This window comes from Heptranchias perlo, chromosome 3, assembly GCF_035084215.1.
Source record: "Heptranchias perlo isolate sHepPer1 chromosome 3, sHepPer1.hap1, whole genome shotgun sequence".
NCBI classification, from domain to species: domain Eukaryota; kingdom Metazoa; phylum Chordata; class Chondrichthyes; order Hexanchiformes; family Hexanchidae; genus Heptranchias; species Heptranchias perlo.
The window spans coordinates 71802200-71810243 of NC_090327.1; positions in this window are offsets into that span (position 1 = coordinate 71802200).

The following is an 8044-nucleotide window of genomic DNA, read 5'->3' on the forward strand; positions in this document are numbered from 1 at the left end:
CTCCAGCAAAACTAGGACCTGTGGGAGAAGTGAGAGGATCGATCTCTCCCCTCGACCAATCAGATTGCAGCATTTATGACCCGCTGCAAACTGTTTCTGCAAGCTTGGAACGTAAAATCCAGGAAGTGAAAGGTACAGCAATAATATCATTTGTAAAAGCAGTATAGACAGTGACAAAAGAGAGGGTAAGAAATAATCAAATTAAATAAAAGTGACAGAAGGAAAAAGTAAAATAAATATTTTAATTTTTTAATTTTTAAAATATCTTTTTGCACAAGCTCTCAGAGATTTAAGTTGAAGAAAATTTGGGAGTTCAGTGACTCAAAAGTTTATAGTTTTTTGTGGGGAGTAGACATTTACTATTTTTATCACTCAATTCCAACATCAAGCACTTTCTGGTCAGGTGTAGCACAGCCAGGTACAGAATGAAGCTCCATCCATGGTGTCCCAACAATATCCCTTAGCCCTAACCTTGGAAAATGCCCCTTAATAACATGAAGTTGTGACTTTTACAATTCGCATAACAGCCGGTATGCTTTTTCTGAGTACGATTACCAAATAAGTATTAGTTTATGCTGAATGGTGCATGATTTTGTGTTGAAGATCCATGTTCACCAGAAACTGGGCTGAGACTGTCCAAATCTCTTTCACAGGCAGGGAAAGAAGGCTTTTATCTCATCAGTCTGGAATGGATTTGATCCTATGTCCTAGAGGTGAAAGGGCAGTGTGCTGCCCAACTGCGTCACCCTGTCCCTAAATATATCTATGTATAATATATTAAGATTGGTATGTCCTGCCCATTTGTTTGCGACACCTCTGGGTAACGCTCCTAATAGGATTTCCCAATGATGTGTGACTCTGCGGCTGCTGCAGCTGCAGACCCTGGCCACCGTGTGGTACTGCAGAGCAGTTGTATTTTTTCACCTTTTGCTAGCCTGATTCTCTCCACAATGTTTTCTTCCGTACCAGGTAGGAAACTGAAATTTTAAATTTGATGTTGTCTAATAATTAAAAATATGATCTGTTGTCTTCAAATTTTCCTTCCAGGATTATACTTTGCCCCCCACCCCCCTCAACCCACCAAGGGTCACCAACCCTCCAGATTTGCACTGTAGTCTCCAGGAATTGAAGATTAATCTGGAAACTGCTGTGAGAATCTCGGGAGAAAAACCATAGGGGAATTTTTTAAAAATGATGTGCTTTGTTTTTTCCATTTCCTTTGAGCAATTTTGATTATTAGTTATAAAATTATTGGAGATGGGGAAAAAGGCTGTTTGAATGGGTGGGGTTGTTGGAGGCGGGATGTCATGTGATGAAACCTCCAGGAATACGTCCAACCAGAGTTGGCAACCCTACCTCCACCCGGCCTGCTCTTCCACTGTGGTATGAAAATGTCAGTATCTGGCCCTGCTCAGACTCCCTGGAAATAACACAATGAGGTCCGTGATATGAAGTTTACATGGTTTCTCAACTTTTAACTCCCTGTGCTCCCTTTATTTTACTTGGTCCATTATTTTTAATGCAATTTTTTCTCGCTCACTTCCCACTACCACTCTAGTCTTTGAGTTCAGTGTCGGTCCCATGCACATCTACCCCTGTGGTTCCATTACCAGCAGGCAATCCAAGAGCAAAATCAAAAGCAAAATACTGCGGATGCTGGAAATCTGAAATAAAAACAGAAAATGCTGGAAAAGCTCAGCAAGTCAGGCAGCATCCGTGGAGAAAGAAACAGAGTTAACGTTTCAGATCAATGACCTTTCATCAGAACTGGAAGATGTTAAAAGAGTTAAAGTTTTTGAGCAAGTACAGAGCCAGGGAAAGGGTGGAGGGAGGGGAGGAAAGACAAAAGGGAAGGTCTGTGATAGGGTAGAGGGCACGAGTGATTTAAATGACAAAAGGGATGATGGTGCAAGGCGAGGAAGGTGGTAATGGGACAGGTTAGGAAACAAATGATTGATCAGGAGTTGCTGTAAATGGCAACAGCAGAACCACTACCAGCACTTGCTGACCGAAGAAATGGGAGCAGTGGTTATGATCTGAAGTTATTGAAATCAATGTTGAGTCTGGAAGGTTGTAAAGTGCCTAAACGAAAGATGAGGTGCTGTTCCTCGAGTTTACATTGAGCTTCATTGGAACAGTGTAAGAGGCCGAGGACAGAGAGGTCAGAGTAGGAGCGGGAAGGGGAATTAAAATGGCAAGCAACCGGCAGGTCAGAGTCACACTTGCGGACAGAGCAGAGGTGTTTAGCAAAGTGATCACCCAGTCTGCATTTGGTGTCCCCAGTGTAGAGGAGAACGCAATGTGAGCAGCGAATACAGCATACTAATTGAAAGAAGTACAAGTAAACCGCTGTTTCACCTGGAATGAGTGTTTGGGGCCCTGGACGGTGGGAAGGGAGGAGGTGAAGGGGCAGGTGTTGCATCTCCTGCGCTCGCACGGGAAGGTACCGTGGGGAGGAGAGTGGGTGTTGGGGGTGATGGAAGAGTGGACCAGGGTATCACGGAGGGAGCGATCCCTTCGGAATGCTGAAAGGGGAGGGGAAGACGTGTTTGGTGGTGGCATTGTGCTGGAGGTGGCGGAAATGGCGGAGGATGATACGTTGATTATGGAGGCTGGTGGGGTGGAAGGTGAGGACAAGGGGGACCCTATCATGGTTCTGGAAGGGATGGAAAGGGGTGAGGGCAGAAGTGCAGAAACAGGACGGACACGGTCGAGGGCCCTGTCAACTATAGTGGAGGAGAATCCTCGGTTGAGGAAAAAGGAAGACATATCGGAAACACTGGTGCGGCAATCCAAGAGCTTCCCTGACCTTCTCTACCAAACGTGGAGTCAATCTGAGGTCAGCAAAGAGATGTTTGAGGCCAGAGTCTCTTTAGCTGTCCTTTGGGGGAAAGCAGAGAAGAGCTGCAGAGCATTTAGAAAGGTTTCTGTTTTAAAAGAGACATACGTTCAATCTGATCAGAGTGAATTAATGGCTGGAAGAATTTCTTTCCTCAAATAGTAATGAACATTTCAAATGGACTTCCAGGTAGGATAGTGAAGGCGAATCTTCGGACTCACCTTGGGCAATTCCCATGGGAGATCGGCCAGTATTTTTTAATTGCCCAATTTATAGAGATATAGTTATATCAAAGATGATTTTCTTTTACGCCAAGGGATGTAAAAAAGTGAGTTTATTAAGGAGTGGTTGAGCCATACAGAGTAGAAATGTCTCAGGTTTCATGTCTAATTTGTATTGAATTAGCTGGTCTCTGCTGGGACAGAAGCTCGGGCAATACAGTTGACCCCAACAGCTCTGGGATAGGGAGGGAAAATTGGCTGAGGTTCTTGCTCCTGATTGCCATTCGGCAACTCCTGTTGAAAATTGTAAGTGTAAATGTCAGGAGAGGACAGGATCAGGCCCGACTGTGCCATTACTGTGGTGGGATAGCCAGCCGACACTCACTGTTGAAGGTCGCACATGAATGATAGCTGCTTGGGTGCAGCACTAAAGGGTGGTCAGTGTTCATGGCACCTTCAAGAAAGAATAGGAGTGAGGAAATTAGCAGTTTTACAGATGCTGGTTTCCCTTTAGTACTTCTCTCAAGTGGCTACCATTCATGTGTGAGCTTTATGTATACACACATGGACATATATACAATACAAGCATCTTTCTGGCTACAGTACAATGTCAACAACTTGGACATGCACTATGGAATAATAAAAGGAAGGGTTTTTATGTTTATAAATATAGCAGAATAGTTGCTAATATGGAATAACATGTGTTATAGGGAAATTTAAATGTCAGAAAAATATTAACAAATTGCCCCTTCTACTAGACAAAAAGAATCTCCAAGAATTATCTTCTCAGTATGTTTGCAGGTTTTTAGAAAAATTGAAGTACTTTAATTTTCATGTTTTCTTTAGGTTAACCTGAGAAAAATAAATATTTGATTTCACTGGTACACAGTCACATGAATAAAGAAAAGGTGACTGAGGGAAGTGTTAGATTTTTTTTAGCAAATATTCACAGTTTCCCTTACTTCTAGAGATATATTAAGGACACAATAGTTGGAGATGGTCAAAGGGCAAATTTGATTGCCAATCAAAAATGCTAACTTTCCACACTATACACTAGGAATAAGATTAAAGTGAGGTGTTGCCACTAAATTAGCAATAGCACTGGAACAGTAGAGATAAATAAATAAAGTTTTATTCTTGTGTATATTTTGTTCTAATTCTGCTCAATTGATGCTCTTAATTTGTTACCTGACAGATGGATAAAAATGTGGCTCAATGTTGCTGGGGGCACAAAATAATGGCCCAGAATTTGGCCATATCACATCATGCCCTGTTTGTTAGATATTCTTCCTCACCCTTCAGATCAAAAATTTTTTGCACCACAAATTGCTGGAAGTGTGAGGTCAACGGGGTCTGGGATCTTGGTGAACCATAGACTATTGGTCCTATCTCCTTAACCAATGAAATTTAAGGATGGAGAAAGAAACAGAGGAATTAGAGTCAAAATTGGATACATAAGTAGAGGGAAAGAAAGATTAGATTAAGAGAGAGACAAAAAAGAGACAAAGGAAAAGTAAGAAAATATCTAAAAATTTTAAATTTTAAATTTTATAAACTACTAGGAACAATTTACTACTGGTTGACTGGCATTTAAAGAACATAAACCTCATCATTAAATGGATCCTTAGGTCATTAAATACCAGCCCTAATTTTCGGTGGTGAGTTTAATTCGTTTGAACAGGGCAAATGCAGCAATTTCTTGAAACTCATGGGGAGGTTGACGGCGAGCTCTCGTTTTCATTCATGAATGGCTGAGTGGTGCAAATCGTCCAGCGATTTGTGGTGATTCGCAACTCACCCATATCTCTTCCACGCCACAAATTGGGTTATTTACACACTAATAACAGCATGCACATTAATCTCGCTGTTATTTTCCTAGCAAATTCTGGGCCATTGTGTTATTGGACCAAGACATTTTTAATGGAGATGTCTGAGAATAAAATTGTAGTTATTTGCTTTTATAAAACAGGCCTCTGCTCTTCATACAGACCCACAAAGAACATTTTGGGCAGCACATGACATTTAAGTGAAAATGTATAATTTTTGCGACAACCATTTTATGTAGTACTCGCTGTAATGGTAATCAATCTCTGCTTTGTGGATTCAAGGGGGTGGGAGGGGGAATTATTTGCATCTAGTGCTGATAGCAGTCTCACCTCCGAGTCAGAAGGTTATGAGGTCAAGCCCCGCTCCCTCACTTGAGATACAAACAGGGCTGACACCCCAGTGTAGTATTGAAGGAGTGCTCATTGCTAGAAGTACCATGTTTCAGATGAGACAATAAACTGAGGTTCCATCTTTCTATTCAGGTGGTCATTAAAGCTACTATTCGAAGCAGAGCAGGGAGTTCGCCTGGTATCTTTGTCGAAATACAGAAAACAACATCACCAGAAACAGATTAATTGGTCATTCAACTCATTGTTGTTTATCAGATTTTGTTGTGCCCAAAATGGCTACCATGCACGCACATTGCACTTCAAAGTAACTTATTGTATAAGATGTCTTTTGGGACCTTCTAAGATAGGGGAAGTTTCGATGTAACTGCAAGTCTTTACCTGCACTGTTACAAAGATTAATCCTGGAAAAGTTTTTAAAAATTGCATAACACCCTCTAAGGGAATGAGGAGCACAATTATGCCTAATTTGAAACGCTTAAAAGAAATAAGCGTTCAAACCTGTAAGAGATGCTCAAAGGGTTAATTCTTTCAATACATATATATATACAGTGTGGTGTAGCCATTGTTGCCCACTACCACATCTTTACCTGAATGAACTTGGGCCTGTTAATATGAAAAGAACAAAAATAGATTTAAGTACTAGGGTCCTTTGGCTGTTAACATTGTAATAAGGCCTTGAGAGAATGATATCAGTGTCAGTTTTATCATAGTGATTTACATTCTGGGAGAAAAAAGGGAGGACTAAAATAATTGGAAGAGTGGGTTTAGTAAAACTAATTAAAATCTGGCAATTATTGTTTCTAAGACTTGGCTATTTAGTTGAATGTCATCTTTGAAATGATCCACCTAGTCAAATTGATTATTATGACTGGTCAGGTCATTTGAAGTGGGATTCTGTGTAGTAGTTTAATGTATTTAAGGTCAGGCATCATTCTGCTAAATCACAAGGTTTTTGAAAGAGGTGAGAAGGTTCAAGAAAGCTTTTGAAAGTTGATAAAGTTAGAAGGTTTAAGAAAGATTAAGTTAGTTTAAATCAAAGTAGAAGCAGGGAATGTAAGATGTTTTTCAATAGATAATTCAATAGCTTAACTTTCTAAGCAGAGAGAAAAAGTACAGCATAATAGCCAACAGAGAAAATAGAGTACATGCACAAGAAGAAGATAAACAGGGATGACAGTTCACTGCTGACATATCCCAGAGGATCATGGATGTACGTAGAAATGCCTAATGTTACAGCCAATCTGCTACCCAAGGAAAGAGGTTATATACTTTTAAGCTCATATCACCCAAGGACCCTTAACATTGGAAGCCTACCAGTGGATTGTTGAATAAAATGTGAACTTAAGTCTATACTGTAACCTTGGGCATTGAATGTTTGCTTTATTATACTGTAATAAAGATAAACCCATTTAGTGCAGAGATAGTGTGATATATACTGCTGTGCTTAAGGCCATTTGTAGCATTCAAATAGCCCTCTAGCTGCAATCAACTAACTCAGCGTAGACTGGGTATGGAACCTAAGCATTCTTAGTGATAATGAACTCAACTACTCACTGCATAAAAACATTCAGGCTATGAAGTTGGGGGAAGGGAGTAATGGCAATGCTTTTACTATTTTTGTTAAGGAAAAGGGTTTTTAATGTTTCACATGTACAAATTTGTTTCAGTTTGTCACTTTTTCTTGTTGACTGACATTAGGGGGATAATTTAAAGCCCCAAGAACGGGTGAGTTGGGAGCGAGTGGGAGATTAAAATAACAGCTTTATGGAACGGGACCGCAATCCAGCTCCAACGCACCCACTTCTAGGTTTGACCCAGGCGTGTATGGATGCAGGCGCATAACAGACACCAGGGTGTCCCGCCCCCATTTGAAGCCGGTGAGCTGATACTTAAATGGGCATTGAACCTTATTGAAATAGTTGAGGTACTTCATTCTTTGCGCATTGCAAAAGTTAAATGAATTTAATACTGTTTGGGTTTTCCATCGCTTCCGATTCACATCAGGTGAAAGCAGGCAAGAAGGGCCAGATCCATGAGGTAAGTGCCTTTTATTGCTCCGCATGTGAGCCCGGAGGAGCAGGAGTGCTTCATCCAGGCACAACGAGTTTGCTGGCCAACAGGACCCCCGTGATCGGCCAACCCTTCCCCGCCCAATGCTGGACCCTCCCCTCCGATGCTGGACTACCCCCCATCCTGATGCTGGACTCCCCCCCCAGATGCTGGATCGCCCCCCACTGATGCTGGTCTCGCCCAATCCCCGCTGCTGGACCCCCTCTCTCCACTGCTGGACCCCCCCCCACCAATGCTGGAAACCCCCTCCTCCCCAATTTTGGATTCCCCCCCCGATCCCAATGCTGGATTCCCCCCGCCCCAATCCCTGATGCCGGACTCCCCCCCCCCCCCCCCCCCCCAATCCCGATACTGGCCCACCCCACACCCCGATCCTCAACGTAGGATCCCCTAACTCCGATGCTGGCTGGTCCCCTCCCCCCTCATCCCGATGCTGGCTGGACCCCCCGATGTCGTCCATGTCCCCCCCCCCACCTCTGATTTTTTCCAGGGCCTACAATCTCTCTCCCTCCCATTTCCCACTCACCAGCCAGCTTGTCAATCTGGCTGCCTGGTGAGTGGGAAACCCGGAAACAAAAATACTCACCTTCGATTAGAGAGGGTGCCTCAGAGAGGGTGCAGAGGAGATTTACCAGAATGATTCCAGGGATGAGGGACTTAAATTATGTGGATAGACTGGAGAAGCTGGGGTTGTCCTTGGAACAGAGACGGTTGCGTGGAGATTTGATAGAGGTATT